This window comes from Triticum dicoccoides, chromosome 3B (genome assembly GCF_002162155.2).
Source record: "Triticum dicoccoides isolate Atlit2015 ecotype Zavitan chromosome 3B, WEW_v2.0, whole genome shotgun sequence".
Lineage (NCBI taxonomy): Eukaryota > Viridiplantae > Streptophyta > Magnoliopsida > Poales > Poaceae > Triticum > Triticum dicoccoides.
The window spans coordinates 383,391,338-383,419,231 of NC_041385.1; positions in this window are offsets into that span (position 1 = coordinate 383,391,338).

Below are 27,894 nucleotides of genomic sequence, written 5' to 3' on the forward strand. Positions count from 1 at the left end.
CAACACCATCTCCTCTCGAACCCTAGTTCATCTCTTGTGTTCAATCTTTATACCGGAACCTCAGATTGGTACCTGTGGGTGACTAGTAGTGTTGATTACATATTGTAGTTGATTACTATATGGTTTATTTGGTGGAAGATTATATGTTCAGATCCATTATGCTATTTAATACCCCTCTGATCTTGAGCATGATTATCATTTGTGAGTAGTTACTTTTGTTCTTGAGGCCATGGGAGAAGTCATGTTGCAAGTAATCATGTGAACTTGATATGTGTTCAATATGATGATATGTATATTGTGATACCCTTAGTGGTGTCATGTGAACGTCGACTACATGGAACTTCACCATATTATGGCCTAAAGGAATGCATTGTGGAGTAGTTATTAGATGATGGGTTTCTAGAGTGAAAGAAGCTTAGACCCTAGTTTATGTGCTACTTCGTAAGGGGCCGATTTTGATCCAAATGTTTAATGCTATCGTTCGATTTTATCTTAATACTTTACTCATAGTTTTGGATGCTTGTGAGTGGGTTAATCATACGTGGGAGGTTTGTTCAAGTAAGAACATCACCCAAGCACCGGTCCACTCACATATCAAATTATAAATGTAGCGAACGCGAATCAAACCAACATGATGGAAGTGACTAGATGAAATTCCCGTGTACCCTAAAGAACGCTTTGCTTATTATAAGAGACTGCTTTGGCATGTCCTTTTCCACAAAAGGACTGGGCTACCTTTCTGCACTTTATTTACCGTTACCGTTACTTGTCCGTTGCAAATTATCTTGCTAGCAAACTACCTGTTACCGCTTATTTCAGTGTTTGCAGAAAATACTTGATGAAAACCACTTGTCATTTCCTTCTGCTCCTCCTTGGGTTCGACACTCTTACTTGTCGAAAGGACTACGATTGACCCCTATAATTGTGGGTCATCACATATATTACTAGTGGGAATTTTTCATTATAGAACTTGGCTTGTATATTCCAATAATGGACTTCCTCAAATGCCCTAGGTCTTTGTGAGCAAGCAAGTTGGATGCACACCCACTTAGTTTTGTTTCTGAGCTTTCATACACTTATAGCTCTAGTGCATCTATTGCATGGCAATCCCTACTTGCATTAACATCAATTGATGGGCATCTCCTTAGCCCATTGATTAGCCTCATCAATGTGAGACTTTCTCCTTTTTTGTCTTCTCCACACAACCTCCACCATCATATTCTATTCCACCTATAGGCTATATCCATGGCTCATGCTCATGTATTGCATGAGAGTTGAAAAAGTTGGAGAATGTCAAAAGTATGAAACAATGGATTGGCTTGTCATCGGGGTTGTGCATGATAAATACTTTGTGTGATTAAGATAGAGCATGACAAGATTATATGATTTTGTAGGGATAACTTTCTTTAGCCATGATATTTTGAGAAGACATTATTGCTTTTTAGTATGCTTGAAGTATTATTGTTTTTATGTAAATATTAAACTTTTTTTTTGAATATTATGGATTTGAGTATTCATGTCCCGTTAAGAAAGATTACATTGATAAACATGTTAGGTAGCATTCCATGTCAAACATATTGTTTTTATTATTTACCTACTCGAGGACGAGCACAAATTAAGCTTGTGTATGCTTGATACGTCTCCAATGTATCTATAATTTTTTATTGTTCCATGCTATTATATTATCCATCTTGGATCTTCTGTATGCATTATTATGCTATTTTATATCATTTTTGGGACTAATCTATTAACCTAGTGCCCAGTGCCAGTTGTTGTTTTTTCCCTTGTTTTTGTCTTCTACAAAAAATCAATACCAAATGGAACAAAACTTTTTGACGGTTTTTCTTGGACAAGAAGACACCCACAAAGCTTTGGGAGGAGGCCAGAAGAGCCATGAGTGAGCCACAAGCTAACCAGGCGCGCCCTATGAGCTTATGGGCCCCCTGGGGCTCCTCCAACCCTAATTTCAGCTCCATAAATACCGAAATATTCCCCTTATACCAGAGGGCACACTAAAAATACTTTTCCACCACTGCAAGTTTCTATCCTCGTGAGATCCCATCTAGAGACCTGTTCCGGTACTCTGCTGGAGGGGGATTCGATCATGGAGGGCCTCTACATCAACCTTGCTGCCCTTCCGATGATGTGTGAGTAGCTTACCACAGACCTACGGGTCCATAGCTAGTAGCTAGATGGCTTCTTGTCCCTCTTTGTTCTTTAATACAATGTTCTCCTCGATGTTCTTGGAGATCTATTAGATGTAATCTTCTTTTGCGGTGTGTTTGTTCAGATCTGGTGAATTGTGGGTTTATGATCAGATTATCTATGAATATCATTTGAGTCTTCTCTGAACTCTTTTATGCATGATTAAGATACCTTCGTATTTCTCTCAGATTTATTGATTTGGTTTGGCCAACTAGATTGATTTTTCTTGCGATGGGAGAGGTGCTTTGTTTTGGGTTCAATCTTGCAATGTCCTCACCTAGTGACAGAAGGAGTAGCGAGGCACGTATTTCTATTGACAAAAAGATGGGGTTTATTCATATTAATTGGATCTATCCATCTACATCATGTCATCTTGCTTAAGGTGTTACTCTGCTCTTGTCAACTTAATACACTAAATGCATGCTGGATAGCGGTCGATGTGTGGAGTAATGTAGTAGATGCAGGCAGGATTCGGTCTACTTGTCACAGACATGATGCCTATATTCATGGTCATTGCCTTAGATATCGTCATAATTATTTGCTTCTCTATCAATTGCTCAACAGTAATTTGTTTACCCACCGTATGCGTTCTTTCAAGAGAGAAGCCACTAGTGAAATCTATGGCCCCCTGGTCTATCGTTTATCTTATTATTTTCAGACTTATAAAACCAAAAACCCAAAAATACCTTGTTGCAATTTATTTACCTTTACTTTATTTTGCACTTCTATTTATCTTTTATACCTATCTCTATCAATCTTATCCTTGCAAGTAACCGTGAAGGGATTGACAACCCCTTTATTGCGTTGGGTGCAAGTATTTGTTTGTTTGTGCATGTGCTGTCGTTGGAGACTTGTGTGTTCTTCCTACTGGATTGATACCTTGGTTTTTAACTGAGGGAAATAGTTATCTTTACTTTGCTGCATCACCCTTTCCTCTTCAAGGGAAAAACCAATGCAAGATCAAGAAGTAGCATGCTCCTCCCTTGTTTACGTGCAGCTCTGTGACTTTGTTAGTGTTCTATAGGCTTGCATCTCTAGCACGGTCTAGCCTAGGACCAGCACAGTACCATCATTGAGCGTTTACTCAACTTTGCATCTCTGAATTGATTATTGCCGACCCTTTTTGCTACCATAGTATAAGCCTTCCCAGCTCCACATACATCTATGTCGTGTGTCGTGGTTTTGTCACTGCAAATGTCCTAGTGTGAGGAATTAGTCGTGAGGCCATCACAACCGGGTGATTAGCTTGTCGGGGTTGATCGGAATCGAGAGACACAAGTTACCCAGGTTTGGCCCCTCGTGATCGAGGTAATAGCCTACTTCCTGCTTGTTTGCTTATTGCTGGACGATAAATTGCAAGGGAGCGGATTCGCTTGACCTAGCTATTGATCGATTGTAACTTAGTTTATCTGCCTCAGGGACTCACCTTTATATACAGGTCGAGGCCCTAGGCTTACGAGTCCGGGTCGTATTATGATTCATGACTTAGTATGCTTCTACCTGGTCTTGTTCCCTAAGTAAGGAAACTCCTGGCAACTTGCACTTCGGGGCTATGAGCCGCCGTCTTCGGATGTTGGGCCCCAAGTCTGCCCACTCTGTGAACCGCCCTGCTGGTCTTGCACCTGGGCGCTTCGGCCCGTGTTGAGTCTTGCTCTTCATCCTCCACCTGGATGACCCACCATACATATTATGTGGTTATATCCCCAACATTAGCCTCCAGATTGATTTGAATTTATTCATGTCAATCTCTTATCCTCTAGAGGCTTGTCTTCTGGTCTTATCTGCATCATCTTCGGGTCATATAATGTCGGCTTATAATATTTCCAGACTTTTTATTTTTCACACCTTCTCATTGCTGGCATCACCCTCTGAAAACCTAGGGAGCCTAGGATGACATCATCACGAATCTTTGAGTATATCTGTTGAGGCCGAAAATCAAGGCATCCCTGGCTCCGAAATTATTGTGCCCCCTCGATTCTTGCGCCTGCTATTCTTATCTCCTTGCCTTATAAATACCTACAGGGGCTGCTTTTTTACTTTTACCTCGCCCCCATCACTCCTCTTCCTCGCGCCTGGACCCTTCGCGCATCCAGAGCTCCACCGCCACAGCCTGACCTTCACTGGCCACCTCGTCTAGGATTGCGGCACCACTCATTCATTGCCGGAGTTTCAAACCAGCATCACCGTCGTCAGCCACCGCATCCAGGTATTCAAACGCCACATCTCCAGATCCTCATTGTTTCTGTATAGTTCGTTAGAGTTCATCGGAGTTCATCCATTCCTTTTACTGCCACTACTTTTTTAGATCTATTATTTCCATGAACTTCTCATAGAGATGAGGCGGAGCTTGCCCCGATATTACTTATGTACTTGTAAACACTAAATCTTCCGTAGAATCCATGAACAGACTACTGGTTACTTCTGATGTTCTTCCTTAGGTTTAGATATTTTCTTTTTTGCTTTATTTGTAGATCCGTGATCATAAGTGCTCTGGTAGAAACTTGTTGGGACTATACTTAGCAGAAAACTAGCAAACTCCAATTTAGAATAAGACGCCTTCATGCTTTTGTTGGCTCATTATTGGAATCATAACCCGCCAGATTTCAGAAATTGCTCCTGTTGTTAAGTTGGCTCACCTGTTGGGCGACTGACCCATCATTAAGAGTTATGTCGTCTTACCCTTAACCGCAACTGCTAGTGCACTACCTCATCATATAATTCACCGAGCAAGTTATCGCTTCATAAATGACCCACCATTCATTTTGCCGTTATTCTTACTTAGGCGGCTCATCATATCAAAAACCACCATTTGCAACTGAGTGAGTTCCCAGGTTTCCCAACGCGTGCTTACTAACTTCAAAGAACAAGGTTTCCCGCCTGCTGAAGAGGTGATTGGCTGGCGAGCTTCTCCAGAAGAAAGTGTTCCCCAACCCGACGAAGGAGAATTGTGGTATTTATAGACATCTTCTTAGAGGCTTCTCTCCACCCGTGTCAAAAAATCCGGGACGTCTTAAATTTATTCAATCTTCATCCTCAAGATATTGATCCAAACTTTGTATCCAACATGTGCCAATTTCAAGTCCTCTGTGAAGTGTATCTGCAAACGGATGCTACTGTGCCTCTTTTCTGGGAATTCTTCTACCTCAACCGTCAAACTGAGTGTGTTGATGGCCCCAGCCTTGAACTTGGCGGGATCTTGATTCAAGGCGGAGAGATGTTTCCTTCCCTTCTGTTACTCTGCAAGGTCACCCTAAAGGATGGATCAAGACCTGGTTCTACTATAGGAACACAGCTCCTGCTGATGAGAACCCATTGTCGGGTTATAGACCGCACTGTCTTGCCACCACCTTTGAACTCCCTGGCTGGGCCTCTCCACAAGAACGCGCCCAGGTCATCGATGTATACGCAAAACTGAGGGCTTTATTAGCCAATGTAACCAGGGTTGATCTAACCCGGTGCTGGGTTACCTGGAGAATATTGGTATTAAGGCCAAACTGGGTTAATGTGCAACTATTCGGGCGACACAAAAGACGCTCAACGGCACAGTCCTGTTGACTTGGAAGCTGATAATATAAACAAGATTATGAAGAAGCTGCTTGGGGAGTCTCAACAAGCTTGCAATAAGACGGGGCTGAGCCTGTTTTATGCCCTTAACCCGGCTCTGGTAGTAAGTACGCATATAATTATTTGTCCGGATCATCAGTCTTTAGCTTCATTGGACTTCCTATGTTTAAATTTGTCCAAAATTACGTAGGCTGACTCTCCCTTCTGGAACAGGAAGATAAAGAAAACACAAGCACGCAAGCGTACTCATGCTCCGACTGTCTAGGAAAATGAGTCGGCCAACAAGAATGACACGCCCTAAAAAATGAGTCGGAGGTAGATCTTGACTCCCTTGGTCGTCTTTTTATTGAGCTTGTTGACGCCTCATACTCCCAGGGTGATGGTGAAATGAATTGAGCTGATGATATTGAGGTAATTCCAATTTCTTCTGGCTCAGAATCCTTGTCTCCAACAAAAACAAGGCGGGTCATTCGGAAAGTAATATTTTCGATGCTCATTTGGATCCAAACTTTATTTTGAAGAAAAACCAGTATGAATAAAGGCGGTAGACTCGGAGCGGCTCTGGAGAGCTGGTGGCCAGCTTATCCAATGAACCATCCGCCCGCAAGTGACGTAACAAGGTGCCACATAGTCCAACTTCTTCTCTTCCACGAGCCGACCTTATTAGGCAACCTGTTAATCCCTCTGATTCCAATTATCAGGAGACGACACCATCCTTAGGAGACTCGTCTGCCACTCAGCTGCCGGCTTTGATTATAAATCCCGGGTAAATAATTTTATCAACTATTGGTGTCTTGTTATAATCGCTATTGTATGTTTTTGAATATGTCGTCTTGATCGCATGGCCAAAGCTAAAGCCAAGAAGAGAAAGGTTGGCGAGTCATCCGCAACTGCTGAAATTCCAGAGTCGAAGGATCCAAACTTGGTAATCCCTAAGACTCATAATGAGATACTAGAAGGTCGTCCTGATGATCAGACTGAGCTGCCCCTAGAAATTGAACCAGTGGCTACTGAACTAATTGATGCCCAAGCTGACCTTCATGACTCGGCAGATAATCTTAACCCGCCAAGTCGCTCAAGTTTCAAGCCCCACTAAAGCGGCTGAAGATGTTCCTCATGAAAAGAACATCAACGAGATTGCTATCACCGGGGCGGCTTATAAAACCCCAGAGGTCTCCAATGTGCTAACTAAGCTCACGACAGAAGATGAGACGCCCTTGTGTGAGAAGGGAAAAAACAAAACTTGAGTTGGCCAACTATGAGGACTTAGGCGCCTGCTCCCACATATATATAGGTGGAAGGGGGAGGGGAGAGGCCTGGGCGCGCCCGAGGGCTGGCCGCCGGACCCTAGGGGCCCTGCCTTGCCCTGCGCTCCCTACCATGTTTCCCCAAGTGGGAAGGAAAGAGGGGGGAGAGGGAAGGAAGTGGGAATCCTAATCCACACTATCCTTTCCCTTCTCCCCTTTCCATCTCCTTAGGCCGGTTCATATGTGTTGGGGAACGCGGTAATTTCAAAAAACTTCCTACTATCATGCAAGATCTATCTAGGTGATGCATAGTAAAGAGAGGAGAGAGTGTGTCCACGTACCTTCGTAGACCAAAAGCGGAAGCTTTCGATAACGCGGTTGATGTAGTCGAACTTCTTCACGATCCAACCGATCAAGTATCGAACGCACGACACCTTCGCGATCTGCACACGTTCAGCTCGGTGACGTCCCTCGAACTCTAGATCTAGCTGAGGCCGAGGGAGAGTTCCGTCAGCATGATGACATGGTGACGGTGATGATGAAGTTACCGGCGCAGGGCTTCGCATAAGCACTATGGCGAAATGACCGAGGTGGAAAATAGTGGAGGGGGGCACCGCACGCGGCTAAAGATTAACTTGTGTATCTATGGGGTGCCCCCTGGCCACGTATATAAAGGAGGGCAGGGAAGAGGTGGCCGGCCCCAAGGGGGGCGCGCCAGGTGTGGGGAATCCTAATAGGACTCCCAGTCCAAGTAGGATTCCCCTCCTCTTTCCTATTCCTAGTAGGAGGTGGGAAGCAGGAAGAGGGGAGAAGGAAGGAGGGGGGCTCCGCCCCCTCCTAGTCCAACTCGGACCAGCCCATGGGGGGCGTGCAGCCACGCCTTGAGGCCCTTCTCTCCTTTCCCATATGGCCCATTAAGGCCCACTACTTCCCCAGCATATTCCCGTAACTCTCCGGTACTCCGAAAAATACCCGAATCAATCAGAACCTTTAGCCTTCCAATATATCGATCTTTACTTCTCGACCATTTCGAGACTCCTCATCACATCCGTGATCTCATCCAGGACTTCGAACAAACTTCGTTCATCAAATCACATAACTCATAATACAAATCGTCATCGAACGTTAAGTGTGCGGACCCTATGGGTTCAAGAACTATGTAGACATGACCGAGACACACCTCCGGTCAATAACCAATAGTGGAACCTAGATGCTCATATTGGCTCCTACATATTCTATGAAGATCTTTATCGATCAAACCGCATAACAAAATACATTGTTTCCTTTGTCATCGGTATGTTACTTGCCCGAGATTCGATCGTCGGTATCATCATACCTAGTTCAATCTCGTTACCGACAAGTCTCTTTACTCGTTCTGTAATACTTCATCATGTAACTAACTCATTAGTCACAATGCTTGCAAGGCTTAGTGATGCGTATTACCGAGAGGGCCCAGAGATACCTCTCCGAAACACGGAGTGACAAATCCTAATCTCGATCTTTGCCAACCCAACAAACACCTTTGGAGACACCTGTAGAGCACCTTTATAATCACCCATTTATATTGTGACTTTTGCTAGCACACAAAGTGTTCCTTCGGTATTCGAGAGTTGCATAATCTCATAGTCTGAGGAACATGTATAAGTCATGAAGAGAGTAGTAGCAATGAAACTGTAACGATCATAATGCTAAGCTAACGGATGGGTCATGTCCATCACATTATTATCATAATGATGTGACCCCGTTCATCAAATGACAACACATGTCTATGGTTAGGAAACATAACCATCTTTGATTAACGAGCTAGTCAAGTAGAGGCATACTAGGGACACTATGTTTTGTCTATGTATTCACACGTGTACTAAGTTTCCGGTTAACAAAATTCTAACATGAATAATAAACATTTATCATGAAATAAAGAAATAAATAATAACTTTATTAGTGCCTCTAGGGCATATTTCCTTCAGTCTCCCACTTGCACTAGAGTCAATAATCTATTTCACATCTCCATGTGATTTAACATCAATAGTTCACGTCTGTATGTGATTAACACCCACAGTTCAAATCGCCATGTGATCAACAACCAAAGGGTTTACTAGAGTCAATAATCTAGTTCACATTGCTATGTGATTAACACCCAAAGATTACTAAGGTGTGATCATGTTTTGCTTATGAGAGAAGTTTAGTCAACGGGTCTATCACATTTAGAGCCATATGTATTTTGCAAATATTCTAACTCTGCAATTCTCTGCATAGAGCTACTCTAGCTAATTGCTACCACTTTCAATATGTATCTAGATTGAGACTTAGAGTCATATGGATCGGTGTAAAAGCTTGCATCGACGTAACTCTTTACGACGAACTCTTTATCACCCCCATCACCGAGAAACATTGCCTTAGTCCTCACTAAGGATAATTTTGACCACTATCTAGTGATTTACTCGTAGATCACTATTGTACCCCCTTGCCAAACTCATGGCAAGGTACACAATAGGTCTGGTACACAGCACAACATTCTTTATAGAACCTATGACTGTGGCATAGGGAATGACTTTCATTCTCTTTCTATTTCCTGCCGTGGTCGGGCTTTGAGTCTTACTCAACTTTACACCTTGGAATACATACAAGGCCTCCTTCTTTGACTGATCCATTTTGAACCTTTTCAAAAACTTGTCAAGGTATTTACTCATTGAAAAATCTTATTAAGCGTCTTGATCTATCTCTATAGATCTTGATGCCCAATATGTAAGTAGCTTTGCCGAGGTCTTTCATTGAAAAACACTTATTCAAGTATCCCTCTATGCTATCCAGAATTTCTATATCATTTCCAATCAACAATATGTCATCCACATATAATATTAGAAATGATATAGAGCTCCCATTCACTTGCTTGTAAACACATGCTTCTCCAAAAGTCTCTATCAAACCATATGCTTTGATCGCACTATTAAAAGTGTTTATTCGAACTATGAGAGGCTTGCACCAGTCCATAAATGGAAAGCTGGAGCTTGCACACTTTGTTAGCACCCTTTGGGTTGACAAAACCTTCTGGTTGCATTATATACAACTCTTCTTCCAGAAATCCATTCAGGAATGAAGTTTTGACATCCATCTGCCAAATTTCATAATCATAAAATGAAGAAATTGCTAACATGATTCGGACAGACTTAAGCATCGCCACGGGTGAGAAAGTCTCATCATAGTCAACTCCTTGAACTTGTCGAAAACCTTTTTGCGACAAGTCGAGCTGTGTAGATAGTAACACTACTATTAGTGTCTGTCTTCCTCTTGAAGATCCATTTATTTAAAATGCCTTGCCGATCAACGGGCAAGTCCACCAAAGTCCACACTTTGTTCTCATACGTGGATCCCATCTCAGATTTCATGGGCTCAAGCCATTTCACGGAATCTGGGCTCATCATCGCTTCCTCATAGTTCGTAGGTTCATCATGGTCTAGTAACATGACTTCTAGAATACGATTACCGTACCACTCTGGTGCGGACCGTACTCTAGAAGACCTACAAGGTTCTATAGTAACTTGATCTGAAGTTTCATGATCATCATCATTAGCTTCCTCACTAATTGGTGTAGGAATCACTAGAACTGATTTCGGTGATGAACTACTTTCCAAGTCGGGAGAAGGTACAATTACCTCATCAAGCTCTACTTTCCTCCCACTCAATTCTTTCGAGAGAAGCTCCTTCTCTAGAAAGGATCCATTCTTAGTAATGAATATATTGCCTTTAGATCTGTGATAGAAGGTGTACCCAACAGTTTCCTTTGGGTATCCTATGAAGATGTACTCCTCCGATTTGGGTTCGAGCTTATCAGGTTGAAGCTTTTTCACATAAGCATCGCAGCCCCAAACTTTAAGAAACGACAACTTTGGATTCTTGCCAAACCACAGTTCATAAGGCATCATCTCAACTGATTTCGATGGTGCCCTATTTAACGTGAATGTAGCTGTCTCTAATACATAACCCCAAAACGATAGTGGTAAATCCGTAAGAGACATCATAGATCGCACCATATCCAATAAAGTGCGGTTACGATGTTCAGACACACCATTATTGTTGTGGTGTTCCAGGCGGCGTGAGCTGTGAAACTATTCCACATTGATTTAAATGAATGCCAAACTTGTAACTCAAATATTCTCCTCCAAGATCAGATCGTAGAAACTTTATTTTCTTGTTACGATGATTCTCCACTTCACTCTGAAATTCTTTGAACTTTTCAAATGTTTCAAACTTGTGTTTCATTAAGTAGATATACCCATATCTACTAAAATCATATGTGAAGGTCAGAAAATAACGATACCCGCCACGAGCATTAACACTCATTGGATCAAATACATCGGTATGTATTATTTCCAATAAGTCACTCGCTCGTTCCATTGTTCCGAAGAACAGAGTTTTAGTCATCTTGCCCATAAGGCACGGTTCACAAGCATCAAATGATTCAGAATCAAGTGATTCAAAAAGTCTATCAACATGGAGTTTTTTCATGCGCTTTACACCGATATGACCCAAACGGCAGTGCCACAAATAAGTTGCACTATCATTATCAACTTTGCATCTTTTGGCAGCAATACTATGAATACGTGTATTACCACGATCGAGGTTCAATAAACCATCAACATTGGGTGTATGGCCATAGAAGGTTTTATTCATGTAAACAGAATAACAATTATTCTCTGTTTTAAATGAACAACTGTATTGCAATTAACATAATCTAACCATATTCGTGCTCAACGCAAACACCAAATAACATTTATTTAGGTTCAACTCTAATCCCAAAAGTATAGGGAGTGCTCGATGATGATCATATCAATCTTGGAACCACTTAACACACATCATTACTTCATCCTCAACTAGTCTCTATTTATTCTGCAACTCCTGTTTCAAGTTACTAATCTTAGCAACCGAACAAGTATCAAATACCCAGGGATTACTACGAGCACTAGTAAGGTACACATCAATAATATATATATCAAATATACCCTGATTCACTTTGCCATCCTTCTTATCCGCCAAATATTTGGGGTAAATCATGGAAGCACTTAGTTTCAGGCTTAGGTCCGGCTTTGGGCTTCTTCACGGGAGTGACAACTTGCTTGCCATTCTTGAAGTTCTCTTTCTTTCCCTTTGCCCTTTACTTGAAACTAGTGGTCTTGTTTAATCATCAACAGTTGATGCTTTTCCTTGATTTCTACCTTCGTCGATTTCAGCATCACGAAGGGCTTGGGAATTTCCTTCGTCATCCCTTGCATATTATAGTTCGTCATGAAGTTCCAATAACTTGGTGATGGTGACTAGAGAACTCTGTCAATCACTATCTTATCTGGAAGATTAACTCCCACTTGATTCAAGCGATTCTAGTACCCAGACAATCTGAGCACATGCTCACTGAGATAGTCCTAGATTAGGGGGTATCCGGACAACCAGACTATATACTTTGGCCGGACTGTTGGACCGTGAAGATACAAGACTCAAGACTTCGTCCTGTGTCCGGATGGGACTCTCCTTTGTGTGGAAGACAAGCTTGGTGATCCGGATATTAGATTTCCTTCTTTGTAACCGACTCAGTGTAAACCCTAGCCCCGTCCGGTGTCTATATAAACCGGAGGGTTTAGTCCTTAGAGGAAGAATCATAATCATCATAGGCTAGCTTCTAGGGTTTAGCCTCTACGATCTCATGGTAGATCAACTCTTGTAATACTCATATCATCAAGATCAATCAAGCAAGAAGTAGGGTTTTACCTCCATCGAGAGGGCCCGAACCTGGGTAAAACATCGTGTCCCTTGCCTCCTGTTACCATTAGCCTTAGACGCACAGATCGGGACCCCCTACCCGAGATCTGCCGGTTTTGACACCGACATTGGTGCTTTCATTGAGAGTTCCTCTGTGTCATCGCTTCATGGCTCGATGGCTCCTTTAATCATCAACAACACGGTCCATGGTGAGACTTTTCTCCCCGGACAGATCTTCGTGTTCGGCGGCTTCGCACAGCGGGCCAATTTGCGTGGCCAGCTGGAGCAGATCGACAGCTACGCCCCTGGCCATCAGGTCAGGTTTGGAAACTTGAACTACACGGCCGATATCCGCGGAGACTTGATCTTTGACGGATTCGGGCCCATGTCGGGAGCGCCAAACAGTCACAACGAGCACAGCTTAGACCTGCTGTCTAACAATACTCGGGACATCACACCTATAGGAGCTCCAGACCTAAATCCGGCGCAGATCGCGTTGTCCGGGGACAGGTGGATGGACCCCGTAGAGCAGGAGCGCTTCAAGCGCCGGCTTATGGCCACTGCGAGGAGCCTAGAAAAGAAGCAGTAGCAGCTCCAAGCTGATCAAGACCTGCTCACAGATAGATGGACTGAAGTCCTGGCAGCCGAGGAATACGGACTCGAGCGCCACACGGCTGACCGGCCACCTCGTGGCCGAGATAAAACGGCGTATCAGCCCGAATACCAACCCGCACCCCTACGCCAATACATTACGGCCCGGGGCAATAGGCAGGACCTGCAAGATATACTGGAAAACAGGACAGGACAGCCAAGATCGATCTATGGATCACGGGGGCGTGCCCCAACATGTGACGATGATCTTCGCGCCGGATACACTATCGACAAGTCCGGCCGGGCCGAATACAGCCAACCAAACTCATTCAAACTGCGTAGCCACATAGCCCGGCATAGAGGCGCCGCACACCCCCTCTGCTTCACTAACGAAGTGATGGATCACGATTTCCCAGAAGGGTTTAAACCCGTAAACATCGAATCATACGATGGCACAACAGACCCCGCAGTATGGATCGAAGATTTCCTTCTCCACATTCACATGGCCCGCGGTGACGATCTACATGCCATCAAGTATCTTCCCCTTAAACTCAGAGGACCGGCCTGGCACTGGCTAAATAGCCTACCGGCAAATTCTGTCGGCAGTTGGGAAAACCTGGAGGACGCATTCCTTGACAACTTCCAAGGCATGTACGTGCGACCACCGGATGCTGATGACCTCAGTCACATTACCCAACAGCCCGGAGAGTCAGCCAGGAAATTCTGGACTCGGTTCCTAACCAAAAAGAACCAAATTGTCGACTGTCCGGACGCTGAAGCCCTGGTGGCCTTTAAGCATAATATCCGCGACGAGTGGCTCGCCCGACACCTCGGCCAGGAAAAACCAAAGTCCATGGCGGCCCTCACAACACTCTTGACCCGCTTTTGCGCAGGCGAGGACAGCTGGTTGGCTCGCAGTAGCACCACGCCAATAAATTCCGACACTTCAGATGTCCGCGACAATAACGGCAAGCCACGGAGCAACAGACATAAGCGACAAAAACAACAACCACAACACTGAAGACACGGCAGTCAACGCCGGATTCAGTGGCTCAAAATCCGGTCAGCGGAAAAAGCCGTTCAAAAGAAACAATCAGGGACCGTCCAGTCTGGACCGCATACTCGATTGCTCGTGCCAAATTCATGGCACCCCGGATAAGCTAGCAAACCACACTAATAGAGACTGCTCGGTGTTGAAACAGGCCGGTAAAATAAACGCCGAGAACAAGGACAAGGGGATGCACAACGACGATGACGAGGAGCCCCGGTGTCCGAACACGGGGGGACAAAAGAAATTTCCTCCCCAGGTGAAAACGGTCAATATGATCTATGCCACCCACATTCCCAAACGGGAACGAAAGCGAGCACTATGGGACGTCTATGCAATGGAGCCAGTCGCCCCAAAATTCAACCCATGGTCAGCCTGTCGTATCACCTTTGATCGTAGGGATCACCCTACTAGCATCCGTCATGGCGGTTCATCGCATTGGTCCTAGACCCAATCATTGACGGATTCTACCTAACGTGAGTCCTTATGGATGGCGGGAGCAGCCTGAACCTGCTTTATCAGGACACAGTGCGCAAAATGGGCATCGACCCTTCAAGGATCAAGCCCACCAAAACCACCTTCAAAGGTGTAATTCCAGGAGTAGAGGCCCGTTGCACAGGCTCCATAACACTGGAAGTGATCTTTGGAACTTCGGATAACTTCCAAAACAAGGAGTTAATCTTTGATATCGTCCCTTTCCGTAGTGGTTATCATGCACTGCTTGGACGAACCGCATTAGATCGATTCAATGCGGTACCACACTATGCGTACCTCAAGCTCAAGATGCCAGGACCTCGCGGGGTCATAACAGTCAACGGAAACATGGACCGCTCTCTCCGTACAGCAGAGCATACTGCAGCCCTCGCGACCGAAGTACAAAGCAGCCTTCTCCGGCAAACCACCAATCCGGCAACACCAACCCCGAACACCATCAAGTGAGTCCAGAGTACCCCGCAACAGGATCGCCAGGCATGCCAAGAGCGCGACTAGCAGTCCGGCCTCGGCTCCAGCCCCATTAAGGCAGCATTCGCGTCGCGCGTACACAATTACGCACTCAAAATACCATGGGCATAGGCGGAGGCGCAATAGTGACGCAGTCAACAGTGCGGTTCAGCCGCAACATACTTTAATAACCCCCCTTTATCTTTCAGGACCCTGCTTTCGAGCAGCCTCTTCAGAGGAGCCGGATTATCGGGCTTTCACAGGAGAGAAAACCAAGGAGGCAAAAGGCTTTGCGCACAAAGGGAGTACCCAAGTGGAATCTGTTCACGATCGTTATACCTGTTTTATATACCTACGTGCAGCCTGCCCTTGGATAGGACATGTCAAATAGTCCTATTTACTTCTTCTTAGCACATCCATCGTAAACATACGCTTAGACGTATTATTCATCAATGGGAGATAATATATAGCGTCAGCTTATTATTCCTATCTGCACATTTTTCCTATAAATGTTTATTTAATATTGCATCTGTACACCTTGGTACGTTCAGTTTGCCAGGGGCTTCTTATGGTGCCCCTTAATATGGCAAGATAAGTCCGAACACTTTCGACAGTGCGGCACCCTGAACTTATAGCATTATATGCATCAGCTCCGAATCATGTCTTGGGGGTCAATAGTTCGGTTAGCCTGGCTCCCTTGTTTTGGTACCTTATGTTCCGTTGTATCGGCTAGGGTAGCGCAGGGAGAACTACTGCGATTGTGTCCCGGTTCTTCCGGACAAGCGCCTCAGTAGAGAAAGCCGCAAACTGACTGTCATGATGCGGCGAGAGCTGGTCACTGTTCGAGAGGTCTTGAAATCCTTAAAGATTTTTTCCGCTTTAGGCGAGGAGTCGGCCTCGTCCGATTTAGGCGTGTATAGCACCCCAATTCGGCCTTTCGAATTCTAGGGGCTTCGCTGCAATTTAAAATTATAGACTTCTATGGCTAAGTGAGAGTTATAAAGCCGCATAGTCCGATTGACTTGTTCGCTACGCCAAACACCTCCTTCATGGACCAAAAATTTGGATAAAAGAGTATTTTGGGTTTTCCACGAACACCCCAGTACTAGTAACGTGGGGGCGGAAGCCGACGACTGGCCTACTTTCAGAATTTTATAAACAGCCGCACAGAAGGTAATATTTTAAATCAACAAAGCGCTATATAGCGCAAACAACTTCGTTTTTATATTACAAAAATGACAGGAGTGTATTCACTCAAAGATTGTGTCCTTGGTACATTCATCGGCCACGAGGAGAGCGCCTTTCATAACGCCATCATAATATTTCTCGGGATAGCGATGCGCCTTGCCCTCCAGCGGTCCATCCTTCACCAGCTTCTCCGCATCCAGCTTGCCCCAATGCACCTTCGCACGGGCAAAGGCTCAGCGAGCACCCTCAATACAAACGGATCGCTTGATCACTTCAAGCCGCGGACAAACATTTACCATCCGCTTTATCAGGCCGAAGTAGCTGGCGGGCAGGGGCTCTCCAGGCCACTTCCGGACTATGAAATCTTTCATAGCCACTTCGGCCGCCCTGTGGAGTTCAACCAACTGCTTCAATTGGTCACTCAGAGGCATCGGGTGTTCGGCTCCAGCATACTGGGACCAGAACGGCTTCTCCGTTGAGCTTCCCTCTTCGGCACGGTAGAACTCTGTGGCATCCGAAATACTGCGTGGCAGATCTGCGAATGCCCCTGGAGAGCTCTGAATTCGGGTAAGTAAAAGAAATGTCTCCTCCACATGCTTGCTCTGCATAAAGAATGTCTTACCCACCGCTATCTTCTTGGCCGCCTGGATTTCCTGCTGGGCCTTTTCGGCTTCGGCCTTGGCGTCTTTCATGCTCAAAAGGTCCTTCGCAAGCCCAGACTCTTTCGTCTTGAAGTCACGCTCCAAGGACTCGAACTTCTTGCCGAGCTCCTGGAGCTCTTGCTGTACCTCGCCCACCCTAGCATCTTGCTTTTCATGCTCAATGCGCTCCGTGGCCGCCTTCTTCTGCCTCGGATAGCGCTTTCTTCACGGCCACCACTTCGGCCGTGGCCCCTATTACAAAATCATGACGCTTTTTGTTAGCGTCACCAATGTTTTCTCCTCTATATGATATGCGAACGGGGTATCACTCACCTTTGTTCTCCTCGAGCTGCCTTGTAGTGAGACCGAGCTCCTCTTCGGCCTGCTCAAGGTCCCGCTTGAGTCCGGTGACCTCGGCTGTGCGGGCAGCAATGGCAAGCAACACTGCCTGCTTATTCACATAGACACCTACTATTAGACTCCTGCGGATTAATATTGACCCTCCATTTGGCTTTTCTTTTCGAACACCAAACAGAGTATCAGGAGCTACTGTCTATCGGGTGATAATTTCACACACTTTTGGTTACATACCTCAAAGCCTGTCAGGAGGCTCGTGCAGGCTTCAGTTAATCCGCTGTTGGCAGACCGAACCTTCTGAATCATCGCACTCATAAGTGTACGGTGCTCTTCATCCATGGAAGCGCTACGAAGCACTTCGAGCAGACTATCTGGCGCCTCTGGCGCAACGGAAGTCATCGGCATGGTCGGCTCGCCCTCCTTAGCGAGGGGCTGCCTGCCCGAATCCGGAGCCCTTGGAGGTTCCGGTAAAGTGTCCGGTTGAGAGCTCAACTTACCGCGGCTCTCGTCGGCATAATCCGAGGGGATCTTACGCCCCGTATGCCCGGCGTCTAGAATTTCCCTTGGGGCGTCTCCAGAGTAGCCTCCCCCTGCTCTGGGACCCTTTGGGACAACACCTCCGTGTCATCCGCAGGTCGAGGGGAAGTGGCCGTCAGGAGCGAATTCATTGCCGAATCGCTCAAAGACCCATCCGAAGAGGATACCTCGGGATGGGCCCTGGCCGGACTGCATATACGTGTTCGGCATTATAACAAACTATGAAGCTAAGTCGCACTAAATTACAGAAGAGTGCGGATACTTACGATCTTACTAGGGGCTTGCCCCTGGGCAGCCACTCCTCCTCGCTATAGGCGGCCGTGGTGGAGTAATCCGGAAGGCATCCCTTTCCCTTGTTGGGCGTCCTAGCCTCCGCCTGCGGGGAGGCTATCCTTTTATTCTCCTCCCCATTGCGGGGAGGCAGAACTTCCCCGTGTTTCCCCCCGCCTCCATGGTAGGAATTTGCCTCGTCGTCCTCGGACGATGAACCTATGACGGCCTTGCGCCGGGGACCCTTCCTAGTCCCCTGGGCCACCCTCTTAGGCCCTTCAGCCTCCCTGGATGGGGCGGTCCTTTCCTTTTCCTCCTCCCCTTTGTGGAAGGAGTGTGCCTCATCGTCTTCGGACGAGGCGTCCGGTACGACCTTACGCCGGAGACCCTTCCTGGTCCCCGGGGCCTTCTTTTCGGCCTTCTTTTCCGGCGCCTTGTAAGGCACCGGGACTAGCATCTCCATCAGGAGAGCGGATGCTGGACCTTCTGGCAGTGGAGCCGGATAGTCGATCCGCTCCGCCGTCACCACATACTCCTTATTAAATACAAGCGATGACTTAAAGTCCTGCCATGAGTATGACCAGGAAAACTACATCTGGTGATGGTCAGAAAAATCACCGGATGGGGGAGCCGCGTGGCGTGAAGTCCGCGGTCCTCGGACATGGGAGGAGGTATTTGGGAGGCCTTTGAACAACACCTTCCATGCGTCCTTGTGTGTCGTGCCGTAGAGCTCTTGAAGTGTCTGATGTTCGGCCGGAACGAACTCCCACAGATTAAATGCCCGTCTTTGGCATGGAAGAATTCGGTGGACGAGCATGACCTGGACAATGTTGACAAGCTTGATTTTCTTGTCCATCATGCTCTGGATGCAGTTCTGAAGTCCTGTCAGCTCCGCAGGTTCACCCCAGGCCAGGCCCTTCTTTTCCCAGGAGGTGAGCCGCATGGGAATTCCGGATCGGAATTCGGGGGCCGCCGCCCAGTTGGCGTCGCGTGGCTCGGTGATGTAGAACCACCCCGATTGCCACCCTTTCACGGTCTCCATGAAGGAGCCGTCAAGCCAGGTAACATTGGGCATCATGTCCACCATGGTGCCTCCGCAATCCGCTTGCTGGCCGCTCACGATCTTCGGCTTCACGCAGAAGATTCGTAGCCACAAGCCGAAGTGAGGCTTGATGCGGAGGAAGGCCTCGCACATGACGATAAATGCAGAGATGTTGAGGACAAAATTTGGGGCTAGATCGTGGAAGTCTAGCCCATAGTAAAACATAAGCCTGCGGACGAAGGGATGAAGTGGAAATCCCAGTCCACGGACGAAGTGGGCGAGGAACACGACACTCTCGTGGGGTCCCGGAGTCGTAATGATCTGCCCCGCGTCCGGCAGCTGGTGCGCAATATCTGCGGCCAAGTATCCAACCACCCGGAGCTTCGTAATATGCTCCTCCTTGATGGTGGAGGCCACCCACATGCCTCCTGCTCCGGACATGTTTGGCTGTGCGGGGAAGGTGTGAACTAGGGCGCTGGAGCACGAGGGGGCAAGAATGGATAAGCGAAGGATGTAGAAGGCGTGGGTAAAAATGGGGAATCCTTATCCCTTTATAGAGGTGACGAAAACAGTGCACCTCCCCACTTGCCCGTTGAAAATCGCTTATTTTCCAAGCGCCATGATTGATGGCACGGTTGGGTTACCCGTACCCGTATTGATGAGAATCCCGTGATAAGGGGACATAATCTCTGCTTCAACAAGATGTGCCAAGGAAACGGCCTCGATATATGCGGTTGCTGGCTGTGGGAAGACGATTCAATAATGACTCGACCATTTTTGTCATGTCGATTTACCTAAAGTTGTTAGTAGATCATATTGCTGGAATATCGTTCTCTCTACGGTGGTATCTGAAAGTCGCCTTGAAGAGCCGGACACGATTTAAGTGTTCGGGGTTTTCTTTGGAGTATTCGGAAGATGCGACCCGCCTTGCAATGCCGAAGACAATCTACATGCTGGACTCATCATCATTGAAGCCTGGTTCAGGGGCTACTGAGAGAGTCCTGGATTAGGGGGTATCCGGACAGCCGGACTATATACTTTGGCCGGACTGTTGGACCGTGAAGATACAAGACTCCAGACTTCGTCCCATGTCCGGATGGGACTCTTCTTTGCGTGGAAGACAAGCTTGGCGATCCGGATATTAGATTTCCTTCTTTATAACCGACTCCGTGTAAACCCTAAACCCTCCGGTGTCTTTATAAACTGGAGGGTTTAGTCCTTAGAGGAAGAATCATAATCATCATAGGCTAGCTTCTAGGGTTTAGCCTCTATGATCTCGTGGTAGATCAACTCTTGTAATACTCATATCATCAAGATCAATCAAGCAAGAAGTAGGGTTTTACCTCCATCGAGTGGACCTGAACCTGGGTAAAACATCGTGTCCCGTTCCTCCTATTACCATTAGCCTTAGACGCACAGATCGGGACCCCCTACCCGAGATCCGCCGGTTTTGACACCGACACTCATTACTTGAGCTATTCTCCTCCATCTTTTAGCTATAGAACTTGTTGGAGACTTCATATCTCTCAACTCGGGTATTTTCTTGAAAAATTAATTTCAATTCCTGGAACATCTCATATGGTCCATGATGTTCAAAGCGTCTTTGAAGTCCCGATTCTAAGCCGTAAAGGTTGGTCCACTAAACTATCAAGTAGTCATCATATTGAGCTAGCCAAACGTTCATAACGTCAGCATCTGCTCCTGCAATAGTTTTGTCACCTAGCAGTGCATCAAGGACATAATTCTTTTGTGCAGCAATGAGTATAAACCTCAGATCAAGGACTCAGTCCGCATCATCGCTACTATCATCTTTCAAATTAGTTTTCTCTAGGAACATATAAAAACAATGCGAGCTATTGATCTACAACATAATTTGCAAAATAATATCAGGACTAAGTTCATGATAAATTAAAGTTCAATTAATCATATTACTTAAGAACTCCCACTTAGATAGACATCCCTCTAGCCATCTAAATGATCACGTGATCCATATCAACTAAACCATGTTCGACCATCACGTGAGATGGAGTAGTTTTCAATGGTGAACATATCTATGTTGATCATATCTACTATATGATTCACGCTCGACCTTTTGGTCTCCAGTGTTCTGAGGCCATATCTGCATATGCTAGGCTCGTCAAGTTTAACCCGAGTATTCTGCATGTGCAAAACTGGCTTGCACCCATTGTATGTGAACGTAGAGCTTATCACACTCGATTATCAAGTGGTGTCTCAGCACAAAGAACTGTAGCAGCGGTGCATACTCAGGGAGAACACTTGTACCTTGAAATTTAGTAAGGTATCATCTTATAATGCTACTGCCATACTAAGCAAAATAAGATGCATAAAAGATAAACATCACATGCAATCAAAATATGTGACATGATATGGCCATCATCATCTTGTGCTCATGATCTCCATCACCGAAGCATCATCATGATCTCCATCGTCACCGCCGTGAAACCTTGATCCCTATCGTAGCATCGTTGTCGTCTCGCCAACTATTGTTACTATGACAATCGCTACCACTTAGTGATAAAGTAAAACAATTACATGGCGATTGCATTGCATACAATAAAGCGACAACCATATGGCTCCTGACAGTTGCCGCTAACTTTGTTACAAAGCATGATCATCACATACAACAATTTATATCACGTCATGTCTTGACCATATCACATCACAACAAGCCCTGCAAAAACAAATTAGACGTCCTCTACTTTATTGTTGCAAGTTTTATGTTGCTGCTATGAGCTTGTAGCAAGAACTGTTCTTACCTACACATCAAAAACCACAATGATTTTTCATCAAGCGTGTTGTTTTAACCTTCAACAAGGACCGGGCGTAGCCTCACCCGATTCAACTAAAGTTGGAGAAACAAACACCCGCCAGCCACCTATGTGCATAACCACGTCGGTAGAACCAGTCTCATGAACGCGGTCATGTAATGTCGGTCCGGGCCTCTTCATACAACAATACCGCTGAATCAAAGTATGACATGCTGGTAAGCAGTATGACTATTATCGCCCACAACTCTTTGTGTTCTACTCGTGCATATAACATCTACGCATAAAACTGGCTCGGATGCCACTGTTGGGGAATGCGGTAATTTCAAAAAAATTCCTACGATCATGCAAGATCTATCTAGGTGATGTATCGCAACGAGAGGGGAGAGTGTGTCTACGTACCCTCGTAGACCGAAAGTGGAAGTGTTTCAATAATGTGGTTGATGTAGTCGACCTTCTTCACAATCCAACCGATCAAGTATCGAACGCACGACACCTCCGCGATCTGCACACGTTCAGCTAGGTGACGTCCCTTGAACTCTAGATCCAGCTCAAGCCGAGGGAGAGTTCCGTCAGCACGATGGCATGGTGACGGTGATGATGAAGTTATGGTGAGGGATTCTCCTAAGCACTACGATGATATGACCGAGGTGGAAAACTATGGAAGGGGCACCACACATGGCTAAATATTAACTTGTGTATCTATGGGAAGCCCCCTGGCCACGTATATAAAGGGGGGGGGGAGGGAAGAGGTGGCCAGCCCAAGGGGGGCGCACCAGGTGTGGGGAATCCTACTAGGACTCCCCAGTCCAAGTAGGATTCCCCTCCTCTTTCCTATTCCTAGTAGCAGAAGGAGGGAAGGAGGAAGAGAGGTGAAGAAAGGAGGGGTGCGCCACCCCCTCCTAGTTCAATTCGGACCAGCCCATGGGGGGTCGTGCAGCCACCCCTTGAGGCCCTTCTCCCCTTTCCCGTATGGCCCATTAAGGCCCACTACTTCCCCGGCAAATTCCCGTAACTCTCTAGTACTCCGAAAAATACCCGAATCACTCGGAACCCTTCCGATGTCCGAATATAGCCTTCTAATATATCGATCTTTACATCTCGACCATTTTGAGACTCCTCATCGCGTCTGTGATCTCATCTAGGAATCTGAAAAAACTTCGGTCATCAAATCACATAACTCATATTACAAATCATCATCGAACATTAAGCGAGCGGACCCTACGGGTTCGAGAACTATGTAGACATGACCGAGACACCTCTCCGGTCAATAACCAATAGCGGAACCTGGATGCTCATATTGTCTCCTACATATTCTACGAAGATCTTTATCAGTCAAACCTCATAACAACATACGTTGTTCCGTTTGTCATCGGTATGTTACTTGCCCGAGATTCGATCGTCGGTATCATCATACCTAGTTCAATCTCATTACCGGCAAGTCTCTTTACTCGTTCCGTAATACTTCATCCCGCAAATAACTCATTAGTCACAATGCTTGCAAGGCTTATAGTGATGAGTATTACCGAGAGGTCCCTGAGATACCTCTCTGAAACACGGAGTGACAAATCCTAATCTTGATCTATGCCAACCCAACAAACACCTTTGGATACACCTGTAGAGCACCATTATAATCACTCATTTTGTTGTGACGTTTGGTAGCACACAAAGTGTTCCTCCGGTATTCGGGAGATGCATAAGCTCATAGTCTAAGGAACATGTATAAGTCATGAAGAGAGCAGTAGCAACGAAATCGTAACGATCATAATGCTAAGCTAACGGATGGGTCATGTCCATCACATCATTATCCTAATGATGTGATCCCATTCATCAAGTGACAACGCATTTCTATGGTTAGGAAACATAACCATCTTTTATTAACTAGCTAGTCAAGTAGAGGCATACTAGGGACACTATGTTTTGTCTATGTATTCACACATGTACTAAGTTTCTAGTTAATACAATTCTAGCATGAATAATAAAAATTTATCATGAAATAAGGAAATAAATGATAACTTTATTATTGCATGTAGGGCATATTTCCTTCAATATGGGGGGTGCACTAGCCCCTTGTGGCTGGTGCGTTTCCCCTCTTGGCCCATAAGGCCTATATCTTTTGCTGGGGGTGCCCGGAACCCCTTCCGGTGACCCGATAAGTACCCGGTACCCCCGAAACTCTTCCGGTGTCCGAATACCATCGTGATATATATCAATCTTTACGTCTCCACCATTTCAAGACTCCTCGTCATGTTTGTGATCTCATCCAGGATTCCGAACAACATTAAGTCACCAAATCACAAACTCATATAATACTATATCATTATTGAACGTTAAGCGTGCGGACCCTACGGGTTCGAGAATTATGTGGACAAGAACGAGACACCGCTCTGGTTAATAACGAATAGTGGAACTTAGATGCCCATTTTGCCTCCTACATATTATACAAAGAAGTTTGCCGGTCGAACCGTTATGACAACATACGTAATTCCCTTTGTCCATCGGTATGTTACTTGCTTGAGATTCGATCATCGGTATCTCCATACCTAGTTCAATCTCGTTACCGGCAAGTCTCTTTACTTGTTCTGTAATACATCACCTCGTGACTAACTCCTTAGTCATTTGCTTGCAAGCTATCATGTGTATTACCGAGAGGGCCCTGAGATACCTCTCTGATACTCGGAGTGACAAATCCTAATCTCAATCTATGCTAACTCAACAAACACCTTGGGAGAATCCTATAGAGCATATTTATAATCACCCAGTTACGGTGTGACATTAGATAGCACATAAGGCATTCCTCCGGCATCCGGGAGTTGCATGATCTCGTATTCAAAGCAATATGTATTTGACATGAAGAAAGCAATAGCAATAAAACTGAACGATCATTATGCTAAGCTAATGGATGGGTCTTGTACATCATATCATTCTCCTAATGATGTGATCTCGTTATCAAACGACAACACTTGTCCATGGTTAGGACACCTTAACCATCTTTGATCAACGAGTTAGTCTAGTAGAGGATCACTAGGGACACGGTGTTTGTTTATGTAGTCACACATGTATTAAGGTTTCCGATCAATACAATTCTAGCATGAATAATACACCTTTATCATGAATAAGGAAATATAAATAACAACTTTATCCTTGCCTCTAGGGCATATTTCCTTCAGTCTCCCACTTGCACTAGAGTCCATAATCTAGATTACATTGTAATGAATCTAACACCCATGGAGTCTTGGTGCTGATCATGTTTTACTCAAGGAAGAGGCTTAGTCAATGGGTCTGCTACATTCAGATCCGCATGTATCTTGCAAATTTCTACGTCTCCATCCTTAACTTGTTCATGAATGGAGTTGAAGCGTCTCTTGATGTGTTTGGTTCTCTTGTGAAACCTGGATTCCTTCACCAAGGCAATTGCTCCAGTGTTGTCACAAAAGATTTTCATTGGACCCGATGCACTAGGTATTACACACAGATGGGATATGAACTCTTTCATCGAGACTCCTTCATTTGCTGGTTCCAAAGCAGCTATGTACTCTGCTTCACACGTAGATCCTGCCATGATGCTCTACTTGGAATTGCACCTACTGACACCTCGACCATTCAATATCAACACGTATCCGATTTGCGACTTAGAGTCATCCGGATCAGTGTCAAAGCTAGCATCGACATAACCATTTACGACAAGCTCTTTGTCACCTCCATACACGAGAAACATATCTTTGGTCCTTTTCAGGTACTTCAGGATGTTCTTGACCACTGTCCAGTGATCCACTCATGGATTACTTTGGTACCTCCCAGCCAGACTTATGGCAAGGCACACATCAGGTATGGTACACATCACAAAATACATGATAGAACCTATGGCTGAGGCATAGGGAATGACTTCCATTTTCTCTCTATCTTCTACAGTGGTCGGGCTTTGAGTCTGAGTCAACTTCACACCTTGTAACACAGGCAAGAACCCTTTCTTTGACTGATCCATTTTGAACTTCTTCAAAACTTTGTCAAGGTATGTACTTTGTGAAAGTCCTCTTAAGCGTCTCGATCTATCTCTGTAGATCTTGATGCCCAATATATAAGCAGCTTCAACTAGGTCTTTCATTGAAAAATTCTTATTCAAGTATCCTTTTATGCTATCCAGAAATTCTATATCATTTCCAATCAACAATATGTCATCTACAGATAATATCAGAAATGCTATAGAACTCCCACTCACTTTCTTGTAAATACAGGTTTCACCGAAAATCTGTATAAAACAATTTGCTTTGATCACCTCATCAAAGCGTATATTCCAACTCTGAGATGCTTGCACCAGTCCATAGATGGATCGTTGGAGCTTGCACACTTTGTTAGCACCTTTAGGATCGACAAAACCTTCTGGTTGCATCATATACAACTCTTCTTTAAGAAATCCATTGAGGATTACAGTTTTGACGTCCATTTGCTAGATTTCATAATCATAAAATGCGGCAATTGCTAACATGATTCAGACGGACTTAAGCATCGCTACGGGTGAGAAGGTCTCATTGTAGTCAACCCCTTGAACTTGTCGAAAACCTGTTGCGACAAGTCGAGCTTTGTAGACAGTAACATTACCATCAGTGTCAGTCTTCTTCTTGGAGATCCATTTGTTCTCTATGGCTTGCCGATCATCGGGCAAGACCACACTTTGTTCTCATACATGGATTCTATCTCAGATTTCATGGCCTCAAGCCATTTGTTGGAATCCGGGCTCATCATAGCTTCTTCATAATTCATAGGTTTGCCATGGTCTAGTAACATGACTTCCAGGGCAGGATTACCGTACCATTCTAGTGCAGACCGTGCTCTGGTTGACCTACAAGGTTCAGTAGCAACTTGATCTGAAGTTTCATGGTCATTATCATTTGCTTCCTCTCTAGCTGGTGTAGGCATCATGGGAACATATTTCACTGATTTGCTACTTTCCAATTCGAGAGAAGGTACAATTACCTCATCAAGTTCTACTTTCCTCCCACTCACTTCTTTCGTGAGAAACTCCTTCTCTAGAAAGGTTCCATTCTTGGCAACAAAAATCTTGCCTTCAGATCTGTGGTAGAAGGTGTACCCGATTGTTTCCTTAGGGTATCCTATGAAGACGCACTTCTCCGATTTGGCCTCGAGCTTATCAGGCTGAAGCCTTTTGACATAAGTGTCGCAACCCCAAACTTTAAGAAACAACACTTAGGTTTCTTGCCAAACCACATTTCATACGGTGTCGTCTCAATGGATTTAGACAGTGCCCTATTTAACATGAATGCAGTTGTCCCTAATGCATAACCCCAAAACGATGGTGGTAAATTGGTACGAGACATCATAGATCGCACCATATCTAATGAAGTATGGTTACGACGTTCGGACACACCATTACGCTGTGGTGTTCCAGGTGGCATGAGTTGGGAAACTATTCCACATTGTTTTAAATGAAGGCCAAACTTGTAACTCAAATATTCGCCTGCGAGATTAGATTGTAGAAACTTTATTTTCTTGTTACAATGATTTCCCACTTCACTCTGAAATTCTTTGAACTTTTCAAATGTTTCAGACTTATGTTTCATTAAGTAGATATACCTATATTTGCTTAAATCATCTGTGAAAGTCAGAAAATAACGATACCCGCCGCGTGCCTCAACACTCATCGGACCGCATACATCGGTATGTATTATTTCCAGTAAATCATTGGCTCGCTCCATTGTTCCAGAGA